Source organism: Pinus tabuliformis, chromosome 6 (genome assembly GCF_031772625.1).
Source record: "Pinus tabuliformis cultivar Carrire ecotype Pingquan chromosome 6, CPIR1, whole genome shotgun sequence".
Taxonomy (NCBI): Eukaryota; Viridiplantae; Streptophyta; class Pinopsida; order Pinales; family Pinaceae; genus Pinus; species Pinus tabuliformis.
The window spans coordinates 358,048,815-358,072,113 of record NC_142292.1 but is presented as its reverse complement, the minus strand read 5'-3'; positions in this window follow the sequence as shown (position 1 = coordinate 358,072,113).

Sequence of the window (23,299 nt, the reverse complement as noted above, 5' to 3'; positions counted from 1 at the left end):
TGTGTATGCGAAGTAGCGATTCAAGCTTCTGTCTGCACGAGCAGACCTTTTGTAAATATGTTTTTGTGTCTTAATATAAAAAGCTGATTTACACAAAAAAAGATAATATATGTTTAAGGACAACTTTATTGAGAAACTTAAAAAATAGTTCCCTACATTTATAAATAAGATTCCTAATAAAATAAAAAATTAAACTAATATAACTTATCCAGAAAAAAAGAATCAAACCATCACAAACATGAAACTTATAACCATACAGTAATAAAAATAATAAATTAAACTAATTCCTTAAATTTTATATAATATATATAAACTTTTATTATTTTTTTACATAAAAATTAATGTTTATTTAAAATTTTATAGAATTGTTTTGTATTCTAATATAAAACTTTCATATACTTTTTAAAATAAAAATTAAAATCACAAGCAAACATTTTTATACTATCACGGACATTGAATTTATGCCCAATGCACAACATGGAATTAGGCATAATTGAAAGGTGTTGACAAAATTGGGTTGTTAGTGGTCGTTGTTGCGAAATACATATAACTTCAAAGAATCGTTGGGCATTGCATCATTTTGATAATAATTTTAAAAAATTATTGGGCATTGCATCACTATGATAGTCATGGTGGGAGAGAGTATTACATCATTTTGATAATCATGGCGAGCGAGATCTAGAGTAGAAGGGGACAAGGTCATCAACCTCTTCTTCCTTATCGTGCTCGAGAGAAGGAACAATTTGACAGATCATGAACCTCTTGCTCCTTAGTATGCTCAAGAGAAGGAGTAATTTAACAAGGATATTCTAGTGCACTTTGGCAAATTATTGGTTGTCATATTAATTTTAATCATTTTAAAATATATTATTAAAATTTACAAGGTTAAAAATGGTTGGTGTCAAGTAATCTTATTATTAAGATTTATTTTTAAAAAACACAATATTATTTAATTAATTGATATTTAATAACATTTTGATTTCATTTATTTATAAATATTTATATTTTAAAAAAATCAAATATAAGTGAACATACTACAAACTAGTAATTTTATTAAAATATAGAAACTTCAAATTTTTTATTAATTTTTCCCAAAATTTTAAAACTTTAAAAATAAATTAACACAAAATTGAAATATATATATAATTCTTCATATTTAATTGTCGATTAAAATAAAATAAAATAAAAAAATTAATTAATTAATTAAAGTCAGAATATCTCTTTCTGTGTTTTTTTTTCCTAAATTAAAGTCAAAATAGCCACTTCTAAAACTTATGCTCTCCATCGGTTTCCAAGAGGGAAGGCAAGCTTATGTATACTTGAAACAACGGAGCCATTAAAACAGGGACGCTATGTTACACAAAAATCCAGGCCACAGTGTTCACGTAGCTATGCGCGGCATTTTGAAAATAATTCAAAATTTAAATTTCGTTGTTTAACGCTTTAATTGCGTGCATCGTTTGGGTGTGACGGCCGCTGGCGACGTGGACGTTATCGGGGCTTGTTTGGACGGTCATCCGAAAGTTTGGCACGGAAGCCGGCCATCTCTCAGACATGTTATGGCTCGCATTATAGACTGGGCTTCACTCGTTTCATTTTCATCGCAACTGTTCTGACATGAAAAATTGTACATGAATCCACCACCTGTATGAATTAAAGCTAGCCCATTTATAGCAAATATACTGAAAAGTCATGGAGATATTTATATTGTCGTTTCTTTCGATCTACTTTGGAGATCATGACCACACCTGGTTCAACGAATGATTATTTCCAATGCGAGCCCAAAATCACTGTGATGCTCAGCTGTATAAGTGATTGCTTTGCTTTGGAAGTAGCTTTGGAAAGTAAATGGACAGGGTGGATGGTATGCTGGTACATATACACAAGTAACTAAACGTATGCTGCTTTGTTTGAAGTCAGTGATTAATGTCAGTAAAAGAGTCACTGGTACAGGAGATGTTTGAAGTCAGTGATTCATTTTAAAAATAAAGTTAATGTATTTAATTATATTTAATAAAGTTTTTAAATAATTTTTGAAAAATAATTTAAAAATATAATATTATTATAAATAATTTTAAATTTTAGATAAATTTAATAAATAAAAGGATTGTTTTTTTTAATTGGCAATGTGAGTTTTATAATAATTTAGGGTAAAAGGATTATAGAAGTTAATGGCTTCACAGCTTTAATTTAAAAATAATGTGATGTATTCATAATACTGTACATGTTTTATTAAAAATACAAATTAAAAAACGCATTAAAATCCTTCAAAATTTTTAAAATGAATTTTTACAAAGGATTTTTCGGCGAAGATCACATGAGACATCATTTGTCGACGCGTTTCGAACCAACCAGTGTGGTTCATCGTCAGGACGATGAACCACACTGGTTGGTTCGAAACGCGTCGACAAATGATGTCTCATGTGATCTTCGCCGAAAAATCCTTTGTAAACTTGATATGGATCACAGAAGCCTAAACTCTACTATTTTAAAATGAATCTTGAAAATAAACTATTATTATATTAATAATATTAAAGATAAATAACTACTACGTTGATGTTTTTATGTAATTCTAAGAATATGGAGAAAAAACGCATTAAAATCTTTCAAAACTTTTAAAATGAATCTTCAAAATAAACTGTTATTATATTAATAATATTAAAGATAAATAACAACTACATTGATGTTTTAATGTAATTCTAAGAATATGGAGATCTTTTAAAACGCAACAAATGTGTTACGTATATACTGAAATGTCAACAGGACCCTATAACGTGGAAAGAAGTCTCAACGGATAAAACAGTCATCATAATCGCATATGCATCGGTGCAATTTACAACCTAGGTTGATGTGTAAGTGAGGTTTGTACTTGGACCGCCATACAAAAGGTAGTTCATAAGGAAGCCTCGTGGATATTAAAATCGAAGCCCATGGTTATTAAGTGAGTTATTTACGGAGGTGGAGGAATTGTATCGAATGTCAAAAGTGGCATTGCCTGGATGGTCAAAAGTGGCCAGAATCTGGGTCAAAAAAATTCAAGAAATCTTGTAGTGGCAGTGTTTGAATCGTGTTTTTGATGGTGGAAATGGATTCAACACCATCGAAAATGTCTAGCACACCTAAAATTTTGAATTTTAACAACTGTAACTTGGATTTACAAAAATCCTTGCCGGATTCTGTCAAAATATGACCGAAATTTCCATAGACTATGATGTTATAAGTGATTGAAGTATTTTCATATTTAATTATTTTTTTTAAATAACTTTAAAAAGATGCAATATTGTTATAAATAATTTAAAAAATACAATATTATTGTAACTATTTCAAAAAATAATTATAAATTTGGGATTTTTTTTTTTTTTTTTTCTCCTCAAATAACTTCTATTATATTATAAATATTATAAAAAATACGTAGATAACATAGTATTTGTCAACAACTCTCCCAAGCTCACTTCGATTGGATTAGTTGGCTAGGAGAGTTGGATCATGGTGCAAAAGTTTTTTCCATTCGAATCCTACTTCTTGGGGAAAAAAAGTCATACATACCAAAATAGATACAAAATTAGCAAGTAACCAGTAAATCACATATCAAGGTGGTAGATGGAAAGGTTGGACATGAAAAACAACCATTGGATCATTTTCTTCATGGACATGGAAATCTATATGCTCTAGTATCGCTTCAATCTCACCTAGACGATCGTTGGTCTAACATTGGCTTTGGTGCACAGTGGCTAATTGCTCCAAGATCTCATTCTGGCTATATTGTATGTCATTGATATAAGCCACTATCTCATTCTGGCTATATTGTATGTCATTGATATAAGCCACCAACTCATTCCCGTCTTCATATATATGTTCCTTAAAGATATCCAGATTGACTTGGATTCCTCATAGTTGATCAACCATTGTATCCAAAGAGGGAGGTTGAACAACGAGGCCTGGAGAACAGGGTGGGTCCATGGCAATCTCGCCTTCGAGTGCCATACCCCATACTCCTCATCATTTTGGTCTTTCACTTTGTCCCCCCTTGCTCCTCGCTACCCTCGATGGCCCCCACCTCTTCGAGGTCTTCCTCACTGGTGAAGCATCCATGTAAGAAACAATGCACAATGAACCTACACCTCGAGGCTTCCACCTCTTCCAGCGAGACTCTTCTGCACCAATTCCCCTGGATTACAAGGCTTTAGTTTTAGAGATGGCTAGGGCTTGTGAAAGTGAAACTAGCACACCCTTACTATCTAAGGAAAGCACAACAGAAGGAGACTCACCATTGGTGTTGGAAAGGTGGAGGAGACAAAGCATGAATTCACACATAAAACATGAGTTGCTACTCTTCTATTGATCACACAAAACATGATGCTCACAATGAACCTGGTGAAGGGTATTTATCTTTTTCCAACTAGCGACTTTCCTAAAAGATCTTGACATGCAACCACACACTAAAAGTCATCTATCACTTAACTCGACTTGACTCAACACTCAAATACTCAATCACTCAGTTAACTGACTCTTTATGTTTAGCCAAATCCTCATGCGGGAGTAATTAGCTTATTTTGACACTCCCCCTTAATTACAACCGCTAAACTAAAACATGACTCATGACAACTCAATCATTCTTATTGGTATATGTCTCAGCTAGGTTTACAACACCCAAGTTTCTTCTATGAAACTCAAACACATCTTGTGCTAATGACTTAGTAAATATATCAGCCAATTGATCACTAAATTTACAAGGCTTCAAGTGAACTTATACATTGCTCACAAGTTCTCTAATAAAGTGATATCTAGTATTAATATGCTTTCTCTTCTAACGGAACACACTATGCTTGGATAGTGCAATCGTTGAGGTGTTGTCACAATATATTGTTGTTGATCCTTGTTGTTTCTGCTTGAGTCCATCAAATACTCTTCCTAGCCACATTGCTTGACATGTTGTTGATGTTGCTGCTACATATTCTACTTCTACTGACGAAAGTGTCACACTGGGCTGCTCCTTAGATGCCCATGAAATCACACCTGAACCAAGGTGGAACACATAACCAGAGGTGCTCTTCCTATCATCCAAACTGCCTACAAAATCACTATCTGTGTATCTAATCAAATCCTTATTTTCTGTGCTTGCATACATTATGCCACAATCTCTAGTTCCTGCTATGTATTTCATAATTCTTTTTCCTGCATTGTAATGTGTGTCTTTTGGAGTCTCCATAAATATGGAAATCAAACTCACTCCTTGCACGGTATCTGGTCTTGTAGTTGTAAGATACATGAGGCTTCCAACCAATATTTTCAATAAAGTTGAATTGACATTTGATGCTTCATCATCATTGCTTAACTTTGTACCTGTTGCAACTAGTGTAGGGATAGGTTTGCAATTCTCCATCCTAAATCTTTTCAACAAATCTTTGGCATATTTATTTTGACAAATACAAATTCCTTTTTTAGATTTCTCAACTTCTATGCCAAGAAAATATTTCATGGGACCAAGATCTATCATCTCAAATTATTTCATCATGACTGCTTTAAACTGATCTATCTCAAAATCACCTATAAAAATCATGTCATCAACATACAAGCAAACAATAAAAAAAAATTCCATGCTAATTTACCTTTGTGTACAAGGTAGGTTCAATGTTTCTTCTGGAAAATCCATTATTGGTCATGTAACTATCAATTCTGCTATACCAAGCTCTAGGCACTTGCTTCAGTCCATAGAGTGGTTTCCTCAACCTATAAACTTTCTCTTCATTACTCTCAAGTTCATATCCTCAAGGTTGCTGCACATAAATTTCTTCTTCTAGAATTTCATTCAAGAAGGTTGATTTCACATCCATCTTATATACTTTCCACTTGTTCTGAGCTATTGTGGCTAGAATTGCTCTTACAGTATCCAATCAGCTACCAGAGCAAACGTTTCTCCAAAGTCGATTCCTGGTTGCCGCGAGAATCCTTTTGCTACAAGTCTAGCTTTGAATATGTCAATTTCACCTTTCTCATTCATCTTTGTCTTGTAGACCCACTTTACACAATGAGATTTTTGTCCTTTGGTAAATCAACCAAATCCCATGTATCATTCTTTTCAATAGCTTCAATTTCTTCATCGATGGCTTGCACCCAATTTTCATCTCTGATTGCTTCTTCAAACGAAGAAGGTTGGAATGACAATAATGAAAAATTTGAACTAACATCCAAATCATCATAAATATATTTCAAACTTCTCATCTTTCTCTTACCATTACTTGATTCATCACCTAATTGATTGCTAGGAGAATCTCGATCTATTGATCTGCTTGAAGATCCATGCTGCTCTAGAAATCTTCGAGTCCTTGTTGGTGTGTCTCTGTTTGGTGTCTTTACCTGTGATTCTTGCTGCTCCTTTTCTGCTACATCATCTTCTTCCATCAGTGGTACTTGTGCATCAACTGTTTTGTCTACAGTTCCATTCCATGACTCTTTTTCTTTGAACAAAACATCTCTACTAATTATGGTCTTCTTTGTGATAGGGTTATACAATTTATAAGCTTTTGATTGCTCACTATAACCAGTGAATATATATTTTTCACTTTTATCATCCAATTTGCCTCTTCACTCCTTAGGCACATGTGCATAAGCTACACATCCAAATACTCTAAGATCAGATATGCTGGAAGACATGCCTCACCATGCTTGTTTTGGTACTCTGGTCATCACACTCTTTGCAGGAGATATGTTGATCACATAAATAACGCATGAAACTGCTTCCACCCAATACTCATTAGACAAGTTTCTGCCTTTCAACATGCTTCTTACCATGTTCATAATTGTCTTGTTATTTCTCTCTGCTACACCATTTTGCTGCGGTGTGTACCTGGTTGTAAACTGTCTTCTGATCCCATGTTGTTTGCAGTAATCATGGAATGCCTTTAAATCATATTCTCCAACACGATCTGATCTCAATACCTTGATTTTTCGATCACTTTGGCTCTCTGCTAAGGCTTTGAATTCCTTGAACTTTGCAAAAGTTTCAAAATTCTTCTTCAAGAAGTAAACCCAAGTATTTCTGTTGTAGTCATCAATGAAAGTGAGTAAGTAACAACTTTCACCAATCGACTGTGTCCTCATAGGTCCACACAAGTCAGTATGCACTAGCTCAAGAGGTTGCTTTGCTCTGTATGCAACTCCCTTTGGAAAACTTTCACTGTGTTTCTTTCCCAAGATGCAACACTCACAAGTACTAGCAAGTTCTTTGATGGGAGGTAATCCTTTGACCATCTGTTTTTGCTGCAACAATCATAAACCAGAAAAGTGCAAGTGTCCAAATCGAAAGTGCCATAACCAATAATCATCAAAACATGCAATTGTAAAATAACTCACCTGACCACGGTAATTCATAATTAGAGGAAAGGGTATGTTCATCGTCATCTGCACCTTTGCTATAAGCTGCTTTCCGGGGGCTTGTCATATATAACACATTCTTGACCTTGAAAGATAACTCTGTATGCTTTCTGTGTTAATTGACCAACACTTAACAAATTATGTTTGAGACTAGGAACATAATATACCTCTAAGATTGTCTTCGTCTCCCCCTGCTTGGTCAGAATGTTGACCACTCCTTTGCCATCTACTTCCATAGTCTTGTCAATCCCCAACTTTACCTCTGTTTTCATAGATTGATCGAAATTTGCAACCAAATCCTTGTTTCCTGTCATGTGGTTACTGCAACCATTTTCTAACAACGACACACTAGCAGAAGGTTCATGTATGGTATGACAAGCTAGGAACATGGAGTTAGTACTCTCTGTAGTGACATTAGCTCTCTAGTTCCCTTGATCAACTATCTTCTTCCTGCAATCATGAGCATAGTGACCAAATTTATTGCAATAATAACATCTCACCTTTGATTTGTCAACTCTTTGATTATTGTTGAAGCTTCTATAGTTTCTTCCACTTTCATGTTCATGCTCTTCTCGGCCATCTCTCTGACCACCATATCTTCCACTTCGTCCTTTGCCTCTCGATCTACTTCTGCCTCGACCTCTGTCTCTTGAAATAGAAACTTGACTTTTGAAAGCAGTCTCTAAAGTGGAATCCTTATTTCTATCTATCCTTGCCTCATGCGATAGAAGTGATCCCATCAGCTCATTAATTGTCAATGATGTCAAATCCTTGGCTTCTTTTATGGCTGCTACCACAACATCAAATTTGGTAGATAAAGATCTGAGGATCTTCTCAAACACTGTTTGATCTTTAGTTTCTTCACCATAAATCTTTAACTGATTTACGATGGTCCACTCCTTGCTGAATAAGCTGCAACGCTTCTACATTCTTCTTCTTGTTTGTCTTCCATTGTTCTCTCTTTGCATTATTGAGAGCCCGTGCTTCTGCTTAATCCTTAGGTTCTGAAAACCCAAACTGGACATAATCGCAGACATCATGGTCTTGCAACATGGTCGTCATCTTAATGGCCCACACATCATAATCATTCCCTATAAACGGTGAAAGTAGGGCTGTAAATTTGAGAAAGCCATCTTTTTTCAAAAAAAAATCTTTAAAATTTTCCTTTAATAAATCTTTTCCAAAACTTTTTTTGAAAAAAATACCCTTTCAATAAAAACCCCATTTTTTTTTATATTTTGTATAAAAAAAAAAACTTTAAAAACCCTTCCTCAGAAACCCTTTTTATAAAACACTCAATTATATATATATATATATAAACTTTTTATATAAAAAATAGAAATCATTATATAACAATTTTTTATTTTTTATTTTATTTTATTTATTTATTTATTTTTTAATTTTATTTATTTATTTATTATTATTATTTTTTTTATTGGCCTGGAGTATGCCGTAAAACTGCTTTTTCTTGGCTAAGAGCTCGTCTTTCTCGGACGTAAGGAAACAGGTTAACGGCACAAGACCCAGAGGCCTCTGGTAGGAGTGGAACCCTGGTCCCTTACGGACCACCAGCGAGTTATTATAGGTTGCGTGGTTTTCCTATTTAACAGTGATGAGTCAAATCAGTAATCGCAGATAGCAGCCAGAGATGGTTGTCCTCATTGTTGGTTTGACACCTGAGTTAGTAGGTTTTTCCACTTTGGAAAAAAAAAACAATTTTTTTAAAACGTTATGTTTAAGCCTTCATGTGAACCTCATATAATTATTCAAAAAAACAATAATAGTAGATCTTATTACTCCCACGTGAGTTTTTTTTTAAGACAAAAAATTACCACGGAAAATACTTCTAACTTTTTAACGCGTTTCTCGTGAACTTCTCACACAATTAACACACTACACGGTGATCAGCTTTGACGTTAGTCCAACTGGGTTTTCTGAAAAGCGCTTAAGTCAAGGCTTGTTAATGCGATTTTTTTACTAAGCCTTGGTGTGTTATAAGGTTTTTACTAAAAAAAATTATATTTCTTTTCTCGTACGGATTGTTGCTACTTTTTTTTCATCGCTCTGATATTAATTACTAATTTGTTGGAAAGGCGGAGGAGATAAAACATGAATTTACACATCAAACACGAGTTGTTTCCCTTCTATTGATTACATAAAACACGATACTTGCAATAAAACGGGTGAAGGATATTTATCATTTTTCAACTAGTGACTTTCTTAAAATATCTTGACATGCAACCACACACTAAAAGTCGTCTATCACTTAACTCAATACTCAATTACTCAATCACTCAATCACTTAGTTAATTGGCTCTCTATGTTTAGCCAACTCCTACATGAGGAGTAATTAGCTTATTTTAACAATTGGCACAAGAGAGACCTACCCAAACAACAACTTCCCCAAAAACCCGATAATACAAAAAAAAAAACCAGCTCTTGTGACAATCCTAGGAGACCCCAACTCCCACATGACTATGCCCCACTAATAAGACAGTAGAAAAAGAAAACCTTGTCACCAAGTCTAAGAAATTCAGAATCAAGATACACCCCAGTCCTGGTCCGCTTGCACCCACAACCAAAACTTGATGAAATTGAAATTGGGGAATTCTTCCAACTTACAAAAGAGAGACCCAACTACACTATGGACAAGGAATCGTCATACTCAGTGCGACTCTGAGGGACTTCCCATTCACAACTCAGAGGAACGAGCCCTTTACAAAAGGAGGAGACCCATTCCTCACCTAGTTTAAACACAACAACAAGAAACAAACGAAACCCAACACCAATTATGTTATACTGACACCCACAAATCAAGAGCACACTGTTGGTGTTCTTCCACCACCTTGCAAGGAACACTGAGACTCTAACAGTAACCAGGAACCAAGAGAGTGGAGATACCTATTTACTGACTAATTCACACATGACCAAGGACCAATAATGAATGGTTAATGAATGGTTAGGCTAAATGAGTCGTTTGCCACTTCCTAGCTCTGAAGGTGGCATTGAGTTTGGTTCCCTACCGCCCCAGGATACCAAATGAATACCTGAGTTCTCCTCGTTCAAGTTGTTGCTTGAATGCATTTGCCTACCTCCTGAGTTCTCCTCGTTCAAGTTGTTGCTTGAATGCATTTGCCTACCTCGTTAGACTCACTGGTAGAACCTTCCTGGCATACCGAGCATGAGCTATCACCCAAAATTCCTCTGTTCATTTCCCGACTAAACTTTCCACCTTCGCTCATCATAATTTGCATAATAAATATGATCATTCTCTCTAGACTCTTCATTGTCCGGCCTTCTGGCCAGTTGGACTCACACATTTGCTTACTCATGGTTGTCGCGTGTGAGAATGTGACAACCCCAAGGCCACACTTGTCTCTATTTGATCATCCCAATGGAGAGGCTATTATCTCCTTCTATCAATCGAGAAATCATGACAATGACACATGGGTCTAAGTCAAACGAGCACAGAGCTGAGTGACAACAAGTTGCAATGTCCCTATTGCCCTCAATCATACCAAATTTGGATAAATTTAAAAAATTAAAGGAAAAAAATTATTGACAATGCATTCTTTATAATCTAAATGAAAAGTGAAGGGATTCTAAAAGTGAGTAGCTCAAAAGATTTGGTAACTATATCAAAAGTAATGAGATGTATTTGTAATAGATGTAGATGTTTTATTAATAAATCAACTTTGAAAAATCATTAAATTCTATTAAATCTTTTAAAATGAAACTACAAAAACTAACTATTATAATATCAATCATATAAATTATAATAACCCACCATAATAATAGTAAACTAATTATATACTTCATAAGTTCGAGGTGAACATGGATGTGTTAGTGTATGTATTGAGCCATTTAGAGTTTGACGAGAATTTTTCGTTATAGGTTATGTTAAAAAATATTATATTATAGGTTGTGTTCAAAAATATTATAATATCCTTCAACAATAATTTTAGGAGAAAGGAATTTCAATGTTTTTACTATAATATCGTTAAGATTATTGAATAAAAAAGAGCTTTAATGTAGAATGAGGTTTTTTAGAAGGTAATTTATATGCAATGGTATATTTGATTGTTATTCTTTTATTTCATTTTATAATTTGATTGCTAGTTAATTTTATAGTGTACAAAATCCATCATTCAAGTCTATTAATAGTGAAACTCATAATGATTGCATATTTATGTGCATCCAAGTAAATTGCAATAGTAATTCAAGTAGTGAAGAAAATTATATAGATTAAGTGTTGTTATGATGAAATGTTTAGATGCATAACTTCAAATATGTTTATTAGATCATATTTGTATCAAGATATTTTGTTTTGTAAACTTATATAATGAGGATTTGTAGTGCATACTAATGAAGTAGTAAATTATTACTTCTAAGAATAGAGTAGAGCAAACAACGATTTTTGTAGTAAAATGATGTTTAAAATCTTGAAAAGATATCATCATTTAATAGGAGCATAACATTACATTACCAATTGTGATGTTTTCATCTCTAAGAAAGAAATGTAATGAAATGAAAAATACACTTGAACATAATATGAGTGTGAAGAGGAGGATGCTATTTATGAGGACCCTAAAAGTAAAAATACATGCTATTAAGAATGCTTTTATTCCATACTTTAATGTTCTATTCAAGTTGTACATAAAACTCAAGATACCCTCTTAGGCTGGAAAAAGAGATTTTGGAAAACCCAATAATTGTTTGAAGCAGCTAGAACTATATTTTAGCATGTAAATATAAGAGATGAGCAACCTATTTATTTTTCACTTTTAAATATGCACAATGATGCTTTGTTATGGTGGGGGAGTTATGTAGGCATGTTGTCAATGATTACTAACAAGAAACAATTCAAACAATTCATCAAATCATAGTTTTATCTTATATTCTTGAAATAGTATCAACTCAAAAAATTGTATTATTCACTAAAATAATATTTCCTTCAAGTTCTACAAAATATCTATGCCTCCAATAAGACCAGTACAAATAGATCAAATATATCAAAACTATAAGATAAAATGTGCATGATTTTCGACTCATCAATCCTAAAATATAAGCTCATGATAAGAGTAACAACAAACCATAAAGGGAAATCATCAAACTACCATCATGAGAGTCCCTCACATGCACCTCAAAACCTTTGGCAATTAAAGTAACAATGTCAATAAGGTCACCTCCTCCTTTCTCATACTTTGGTAGTTTTTGGAAGGAGAAGTGGAATGTTATGAATAAAATATTCATAAATAACATTAATTAAATAATAATATTGATAATAAATTAAATAATTTAATTAATTAATGACCCATTAATTATGAAATGGCAAAGGTCAAAAGGCATGACCACTCACCTTCGTGGCTAGATAATTCCTATATAGGCACACTGCCATGAAGGATTGTAATCACCATTCAGTTGATATTAATACAGTAATTTACTTATTACAGTTACATATACATTTTACACACAAATATTCTTGTGCACCACGTTTCTCTCGCTCATAGTGGTAGTAGAGAAACGTTCCTTGCACATGTGTATCTCTGTGCTGTCTATACTCATTGTTTTAATCTCTCTGTTACATCCCAATTTTCTGTCGCTTGTGTTTCCATCATTGTTCAATCCACAATTGAACCTGTCTGCTGCCATCTTGTTCTGCACCTTTCTCCCCAATACCTCTCCCTTTCGCTAACCTTCGAATTTCGTCATTCCATTGATTCTCTAACATCCTTTGATCATTTTATATTCTACCAACCATCACATTTCCTATTTTTGCCATAAAACACCATGTATCAACACAGTCTTCCTTGAAAACTTGTGCTCCGCCATTTTTTTCTCTATCAGTTAAATCCACACTCGAGCTCACATTCTGTCCACCATCCATCCACTGTCTTGTTCCATGCATCCTCATTTCTGCCACCAGACACCGCCTTCGACGAGGTCCTATCTGCGTTCTTTCTCTGACACCCGATCCATATTCCTTCAACCTCAAGACACCGGTTCGACGATCAAATGTCACAACTCTTGCTACCCCGACTAGTTCTCTCTGCGCTTCACGATGATCAATGCAATGTTCCCTCCTAGTTGGACATGCTTTCTCCCTTCTGAACGTCACAACTTTGTGCATTGTTGCATAACGCTTAATAATTATATATGCCACTCGCATCACTTAACCATCACTCAAGTCATAATATATATATATATATATATCTATATATATATATATATATATATATATACTATAAATTAATTAATAAATATTATAAATAGTTAATTAAAAGAATTAATTATTTATATAATAATAGTTTAAAAGGAAATTATTATTATATTATAAGATAATTATAAAAAAAGAGTGAAGGTGGGGTCCACCAACAAAAAGAGTAAGATGGTGAGCAATGAAGAATTACAAGCAAACGTTAATTGTTACTGAGACAATGTCAACAATGTACGTTGTCGCTTCAGTAACATAGAGAAATCACAAGTAGAGTTTAGAGAAGAACAAAAAAGGTTGACATCGATGATGAAGCAAATACTGCAAAAATACTTCAAAATTAATGAAACCACTAAAAGACTTGATGACCATAGCGAAAAACTTAACCAATTAATGGAAAAAGTGAACATGCTTGCAATTCAAACCTAGCAAGGACAAGAATCCAGCCCACAAAATAGAAATGTGCATGAACATGCTGATCCTCCTAAGATATGCTTCTCAGGTACCCAGTATTACACCAAATTTCCAGAAAGGGACTATCAATGGATTAAAAACGAGCTCCCAAAATATGATGGTAAAGACCATAAATGCACTATTGCTTGGGTTAATAAAATGGAAGCCATTTTTGAATCAAACCCACTAATAGGTGAATGAGAGAAAATCATGACCACATCCAACAATTTGGAAGTAGAGGCATATGATTGGTTCCTATGGTGGTGTGGAAAATGTGACTCTCATTCCTTTCTTTGGAATAACTTTTTGGATTCTTTGCTAAGAAGGTTTTATGAAGAATAAGAAGATGATGTCTATGAAATATTTGTTCATTTTAATAAAAAATGGTACGTTAGTGAATACACCCATGAATGGGAAGTATTAGCTATAAGACAAAGAGGATTTACTGATGAACGACTACTTAAAATGTATAAATGTGGACTTAGGGATTATATCTGTGCATAATTGAAATTGTACAGACCTAAAACTATCAAAGAAGCTACACATGCAGTAAGGCTTATTGAACAAAATGTCATCATTCAAGGAAGAAGAAGACCAACAACAATACTCAGGTAAAAAAGATGCAAACAAATGTAGATATTGTGGAGACAAATGGACATTAGTACACATATTCCTTAACAAGAAATTGTATACTTATGAAGTTGAGAAGGAATCAGACACTTCTAGTGATGAGTCAGAAAAAAGGATAAAAAGGAAAAATAATTGTCGCAAGTGTAGAGAAAATTGGATGTCAGGACATAAATGTGAAGACACGTCCTTATGCTACTATAGAATAGTAGATGGAAGGAAAGTTAAAGTACAAAAATATGATGAATAAATTGTTGTCACACAGAATGAAGATTTACATTTTGAGGAACCATTATTAGCCACAATCTCATGTGTCCAACGAAATCACGGTGAAGAAAGTAATTCTTCAAAAAGTCAAAAACAACAAGTCACTACAAAATAAATTCCATTCCTTTGTAATCAAAGAAACTAGTCTCCAAGATGAAAGACCATTAAGCTTACTATTCTAGAAAAAAATATGACAAGGAGATTACACCCTAAAAACCTGAAGCTTAAAGGGATGATAAGAGGCTGAAATGTTAATATACTTGTAGATTCTGGCAATACCCATAATTGTATAAACATTGATCTTGCTAAAGAACTTGATCTTTGTATATGCCCAATCAAGGACCTAACCATGTCCATCGCTACTAGGAAAACATTTGAAGAGATAGGAGAATTCCATAAGGTTTCCATCCAGATACAAGAACTAGAGCTACAAACAAATCTGTTATCCCTAACACTCAAGGAAATGGATGTAGTTCTAGGTGCAGAATGGTTAACACTACTAGGAAGCTATACTACAAACCTTGAAGAAAAATTCATGGAGTTTAACTAGCAAGGACGACATTACAAATTATATTGTGTTAACGCTTCCAATTTCAAGGAAGGTATAAGTATGCATGAGGAATTCACCAAGCATAAACAAAATAGAAGTAAAGATGTCATTCCATAACAATCTGTTCAACTAGAGAAAACCCTTCTTGTTATGATTTGATGACAAAGCATATTTAGAGGGGGTGGAAATGTTATGAATAAAATATACATAAATAAAATTAATTAAATAATAATAATAATAAATTAAATAATTTAATTAATTAATGACCCATTAATTATGAAAGGGAAAAGGCCAAAAGGTGTGACCACTCACCTTTGTGGCCATTCAATGCCTATATAGGAACACCTCCATGAAGGATTGTAATAACCATTCAGTTGATATTAATACCATTACTTACTTATTTCACTTACATATACAATTTACACACAAATATTCTTGTGCACCAGGTTTCTCTCACTTAGATGGAACTAATGCTTTCTCACACTTTTGTAATTTGAGTGACAAAGAGAATGATCTGTCAATAGGGGAATTTTGAGGTCTAAAAGGCCTCCTAAGGAATTATAAAATAATATTTGAAATAGTTAAATAAGATTAGATTACATTGTCAAATTTTAGAGGGAAAAAAGAAAAAACTTCTTTTTCAACTCGTATTTTCAGTTTATCTCCATATGGGTTTACTTAAATTTCAAGTGCTGAAATTCGTTGGATGCATAATTTGATTCTTCATCCAAGGAGTACCCATGTTGCATACTTTCGATGGACCCTGCTACACAAAAAATGAGAAAAACATGGAAAATGTGATTGCAATCACATTTTTTCATGTATTTCTCATTTTTCGTGTAGTAGGGTCCATCGAAAGTATGCAACATTAGGTACTCCTTGGATGAGGAATTAAAATTTTCATCCAATGAGTACTCCAACTCAAAATTTGAGTAAAACCTTAGGGAGATAAGTTGAAAGTACAAGTTGAAAAAAGTAGTTTTATTATTTTATTATTTTTTAATATTTTTATCCTTTCACCCAAAAAATGGTGAATCATCCCCTATGGTTGACATCATCATATTGAATCCTATTGGTTCTTATAAATTTTATTTTGGCTATACATTTTTCTTAGGAGGCCCATTTTAGACCTCAAAATTTCGCTAATGATCCCTTTCTCACACTTTACTAATGTTTTTGAGGAAGAAAAGAAGCAAAAATGCTTTCTCAAACCTTAATAATTTTTGGCAGAGAAATCACTAGCCTTTTTCACACTTTTATAATTATAGTGATGGGGGGGAGGTCGGCGGGGTGGCTTCATTATATCATAGGTTAGTAATTTCAGGAAAGAGAAGAAGTAGTAACGCTTTCTCACAATTTAGTAATTTTTAGCAGAAAGAGAAGGAGCACTGGTCCTTTCTTGTAATTTTGTCACTTTTTCCTTGTGAGAGGAGAAATAGCATTGGTCATTTCTCTAACTTTTGCAGTATGAGTATTAGGAAAAAGAGAAAAAGCATTGGCCCTTTTTCAAAGAAATTATATTTGAATGGCAATTAGAAGGAGCATAGGACCTTTCTCACACTTTCGTTATTTTATTAAGAAAGATATGGAGAACTAACTCTTCCTCACATTGTAGTAATTTTGGGAGGAAGAGAAGGAGCACTAGACATTTATCTTAGTTTATTAATTTTTGGGAGGAGCAGAAAGAGAATTTACCCCTTCCACAATTATGCCCTTCAAGTGAGAAGAAGATGGTGCTTGGGACCTCAATCACACTTTTGTAATTTGAGTGAGGAGAAGGACTAATAACATTCTCACACTTTATTAAAATTTTGAGGGAAAAAAAAAAGAAGCGTAATCGCTTTCTCACACTCTAACAATTTTTTTTAGTCGAAGGAGCAGAGACACTTTTCTAGTTAGATGATGAGGATACAAAGAACTATTCGTTTTCCAAATTTATACCATTCAAGAAAGGACAAGAAGGGATATCATACTTTTCTCACACTTTTCATTGAGCAAAGTGTTGCCATTGATGTCAAGTAATTGTTGGAAAGTGAAAAAGTAAATACAAGTTTAGGGAAATTTCGTTGAGTATTTGTCGAAGATTACTATTGAAATATATACTATAATTGAAGGCATTTTTCCTATAGATAAAGTGTTAAAAAGAATATGAAAAGTGTTTAGTTGGATAGCCCTTTGAGAGACGTTTCTAGTGGCATATGAAACTCTAAAAAAATCATAAGGAATCAAAACTTATGATATTTTTAAGTTTGGCAAGGTTTCATAGGCACATGGTTCCACACAAGCTAAGAGAAGGTGCGAGATAGGCTTTCACACATTCTTTAACCTGAAATTTCAATACATGGTGTGGAAATTTTGTTTTGACATCCTAGTGATGCCATGGACTCATGGTTGACAGAGTTTGTGAATGGGAACTTTCCTAGCAACTAATGCACAAATTTCCATTCACGTCGTGATTTTTTTTTAGTGGAGATATTAATGGTGAATGTGTTGGGAAACTTAATAGAGTCCATGAGAGATAGAGAATTGTCAAGCACTAGAAAACAATGGGAATTCAACATTTGACCCATTGGAAATTTAATGAAGGAATGTTGCACAATGACAAATGTCATAATTCCATTGGATGGCAATGATGACGTGGAAACAAGTTGGCAACGATGTTAGCATATGATGATGTGATATATGACACGTGGCATGTTGATTTGGAATTTTCGAGTGAAGAAATGGCCCTTTCTTAGGTGACACATGACATGTTTCTGATGTTGTATGATAGTTGACAAACCGTATGATATGAAGGTAAGTCTATTACCAGACATGAAAATTCATAGTGTGTCATAGAGGATCCTATTGAGGCATGGTTAACAGAGGCGCGTGACAGAAATAACTCTATCAACATATGTGAAAATTTACGTCTTTCCAAAAAAGTTTAGGATGAAGAACTCAGGAAAATGATGATGCAGAGACCAAAAGTGATAGATGGGAAGTTTAATCTTAGAAAACATTCCTTCGCAAAGGTTATACATGGCGATGACTGTTGCCAGTTGACATTGTGGGCCAAGAGAAAGACAAATGGTAGGCTGATGACATGGCAAAGTATTGGGATACGTGCTATATGGTTGTGTTTGTAAGATCTTTCCTCTATTATTAATTTGTTGTGCTTGAGTCAAAAAATTCTTAAGGGTCCTCCAAGCTTATTATAAAAGCACTTTTGGTGGAAATGCAAGGTTCTAGATTTTAGTCATATGTCACCCTGGAAATAAAATTAAGGGTGCAAAAATTTCAAATGTGTGTGATGTTAAGTGCTCTCTATTCTTTAGCTAAGGATATCGACACCTATTCTTATGTTCCATGAGCTATAATATTAGGGAGTGACATTATTCTGAATTTTTTGTTTTACCAATTGATTGAAACTTGGTGTTGTACATTATAACCTTTGTGTTCTAGTGCGAAAATTAATATAGAAAAAAAAAATGACATGCAACACAAATAAAAAATGTCAAATTGCAATGCAAAACCCATTCAGGAGAGATCCTGATTGAAACATAGGTGAACAACTAGGTCAAGCTGAATAAAAAAAAAAATAACTAGAACAATGATGTGGAAAATTGTTAAATCAATAATAGAGCTAAAGTGAAACTAATTGAAAAACCCAATATTAACAAATCAGATGAGAAGAGAGTTAGCTCTAAGTCTATATAAACATTAGCAACATTACAAAGAATTTATTTGAAAAGAGGTATTTAAGGTATTTGAGAAGCTTGTATCTTGAGAGAGGATCAAATGGGTGATTTTGAGAATAATAGAGAATTTATCTATGAATATATGATAGAGATGCCTTTTTTATCTGAGTTTGAATATTTATGAAAGAGGGATATGAAGTCATGTGCACTTAGGTGCTTCCAAAATAGGGAATTGGAGCTTTCTTTCAGTTGGTGTTGATAAATAAAGAGTTGGTGCTTCCCACAGGTTGGTGCCTAAAAAATTAGCAAGTTGGTGCTTTCAAAGAGAAAGAAGTTTGAAACCTTTTGTAGGTTCTATCCTACCCAAAAAATGATGTAATTTGAAGTTAGAGATTTATTTTTCATCATAATAAAAATAAATTTGTGGTTTTACCAATTGGGTTTCCATGTTAATATATTTTGTCCAAATTGTATGAGTTTGGTGTACTGATTCATTATTGTGTTTCTAATATTGTTTCTTTGAGTAAGGAATTCTCAAAATTGTTAAAATACTAATTCATCACCCTCGTCTCAATATTTTCCTAGCCTTTGACAATTGGTATCAGAGCCATGTTCCTTCAAGATCAGTCTAATAACTGGAAGGAAGAACAAGGACAATGTCTAACTAGGACACACCAATAGGGATCCCATGCTCACTAGACCAGACTATACATTCTAAAACATAAGAAAGAAGACTTACTTACATTCTCTTGGTGCAAATATCTGGGACACTATGCAAGATGGTTATGAAAATCCACCAGTTAAAATTACTAGAGATTATATGCTTGAATTCACCTATAATGCTAAGGAATTGAATGCACACCTTGCTAAAAAACCTAAATCTGAATTGGTCAAAGTCATGGATTGCATCACTCCCAAGGAATTATGGGACAAAATGAGTTGTTGTCATGAAGTGAACAGTTATGTAAAGAATGCTAAAATTCAAGGTTGAATAATGTAGTTTGAATCATTGAAGATGCATCAGGATGAGGGAATAACCAAATTATTTCTTGAAGCAAATGAAGTAGCTAATAAAATAAGGGTACTTGATGAAAAAATAGAAGAGTCGATTGTATTTTAAAAAGTTATGAGGTCACTCAATGAAAGACTCAAGACTTAGGTATCAAAAACTGAAGAAATGACAATTCTCAACACTCTAGCATTGGATCAATAGATGGAACAATGACTACCTATGAAATGATAATTGAAAAATGAAGAACTACAATAAGGGAGGGAACCTCCAAAGTAGATAAAAAGTCCAAAGAACATAAAGATGAATGATGCTATGAATCAAATGAAGAGGAGGATTTTTTTTTTTAGAAAATTGAAAAGAGGATCATGTAAATACAAAGGTAAGTTTCCTTTCAAGTGTTTCAATTATGGTAAAGTAGGTCATTTTTCTTCTAAGTATCCACAAAAAAAAATTCAAGAATGAACATGAACACAAGGATAAGTCTAGAAAAATACAAAAGGATAAGAAGATAAAAAAATAAAAGTTTCTATACTTAGGATGATAATAGTTTCTCAAAATATGAAGATTCTCAGTCCTTTAATGAGGACAGAGATAAAGGGGGTATAGATGAGTTCATGATAATGGCTTTAGACACTCTAGAAGAAGAATATGTAGAGTGTGATGAAAAAGTGGTATAAGTAGGCTTGTAAGGAAAACTGATTAGTGCTTTAGAAGAAATTTAGAGACTATGGAAAAAGAATAAGATGTAAAAGGAGATGCTATAAAAGTTAGAAAATAAAAAATTATCTCTAAAATGTTGCAACCTCTTTTTCTGAAAATTGAAGAAACAAAGAAAATTGAAGATACTTTGTTGGAGTAGCTGAAAGAAAAAAGAAAATTCATGTGAAAATATTGATGGGGAGGTTGTCACCTATAGAAAAGAGTTAGACAAGAATAAGGAACAACTAAATCAACCAGAATTTTATCAAAGAGATTGGTAAAGTGGATGAAATTCTAAATTTTCAAAGATACCCTCATATCATGACTAGTTTGGGCTATGGAGAGTCAAGTTCAATAACAATTAAATGCAAGGAACCCATCACCTTTGTTGAAGCAGTTAAGCAACTACACTATGGTACAAATAAAGAATCTAACCACAAATGAAAGCATGAACAAAGGAAAAAGAAGAGAATCTAGATAAAAGTGAGTGAAAGTAAAAAATTAGAAGGAAAGATTAAATGCACGAATCAACCATAGAGTTCAACAAAGAACTATTGTGCCTCCAAGGAGAAGATGACAAAAATTCAGTAGAATAATTGTTCCCAGGTTTGAAAATATATATCCCAGTTATCCCCTTACATTCATGAAATATGGACATAAATATGAAAGTTGTAGAGTATATTTAAGATATAGGAAAATTAGAAGTCAAAGGAGGATATTCTATCTATTAAATAGTAGATTTTCCAGGATAAAGAGAAATATACCTAGGAACAACAATTCGTTTTCTCCTTTGGCTGACATGTGGAAATGCTATAGTTGTCATAATTATGGGCATAAGGTAGGTAAATTCATTAGAAAATATATTAAGAATAAACATGAAAAAGGAAATCCCAAAGTATGATAGTAGAAAAAGGGATAAATAAGTGAAATTTGTGGCATTGTGTTGTATGTACAAAATCAAGGAAACAATTAGTATGTAGATAGTGGGTGTTAAAAGCATATGAAAGATTATAAGCATAAATTTATATCACTAAAATAAGATAGAAAAGGTAATGTCAGTTTTGGAAATGATGCTCTAGGTAAAATCATGGGAAAAGTTATTATTAATTTTGTAAATGGAGGAGGCAAAGAGAAAAATGTTTTATTTGTTGAAGGTTGGAAACACAGTTTGTTGAGTGCTTCTAAGATGTGTGATTAGGGGGAAAATAATCACTTTGTTTCAAAGGTTGTGAAATTAAATAAGTTGATTCAGGTGAAGTGACAGTTGAAGTTGTTAGGACAAACAATAATGTTTATGTTTTAAATTAAAATAATGAAAAATGTTTTTCTAGGAAATATGATGAAAATAGGTTATGGAAAAAAAGGCTATGACATCTCAACTTCAACCGGATTGTTGCATGAAGTTGAGAAGAAAGAAGTCTATAAGGTATTTTTTGAGGATCTCTAAAACATAAAACAAAATTTTCAAGTCATGCTAGATTGATAAGAAAAATACAGTTCCCTTTAAAAGTAAAGAAAACTCATCCACCAAGCCTTTACAACTAGTACACATGGTCTTATGTGGTCCTGAAACAACTCAAAGTTCAAATTGTAAACGATATTTTATGCTAATTATTGTTCATTACAAAAGGCTTATTTGCGTACTATTCTTAAGAGAAAAGTTAGAAACCTTTGAAAAGTTTAAAGTCTTTAAAGCGATGGCTACAAAATAAAGTGTATAAGATCTGACAATGGTGGAGATTTCATCTCAAATAATTTGATGAATATTGTAAGGAACATGGCATAAAAAATAAATTCTCCATTGTAGATACTCCACGATAGAATGATGTAATTAAAGGGGAAATAAGTTAATACAACGATTAGTAAGAGAAATGATGGATGAGAGAAATATACCACAAAGGTTTTAAGAGGAAGCTATTCATACATCAGTAGTTATTTGGAATAAAGGTAACTTTAGAAAAAATAATGCCAAAACCTGCTATGAACTATGGTATGGAAAATTAGCAACAAACAAGAAATTTAAAGTCTTTGGCAGTAAATGCGATATTAAAAGTAACGATGAGAAGATTGGAAAGTTTGATGCCATAGCAAATGAAGGTATATTTCTTGGGTATTCACATAAAAATAATGTTATATTTGTTATGATAAGAGCTTAAGAAAAATAGTAGACAACATTGATGTAAGAGTGGATGAGTCCATTCTTATAAAAGACAAATAACCAACATGTATTAGCTCAAATGGAAAGGCCAACCATGAAGAAGATGATGAACGGTTTGAGGAAGAAGTCAATGAAGATGCAAAAATCCCTCAAGGTATTTTCAAAAGAATCATCCTTCTAACTATATTATAGGTGATTTTGATGTTGGAGTCGAAATTATAACAAGAGTGATGAATTCTCCTAATAAAGGACATATTGCTATGTT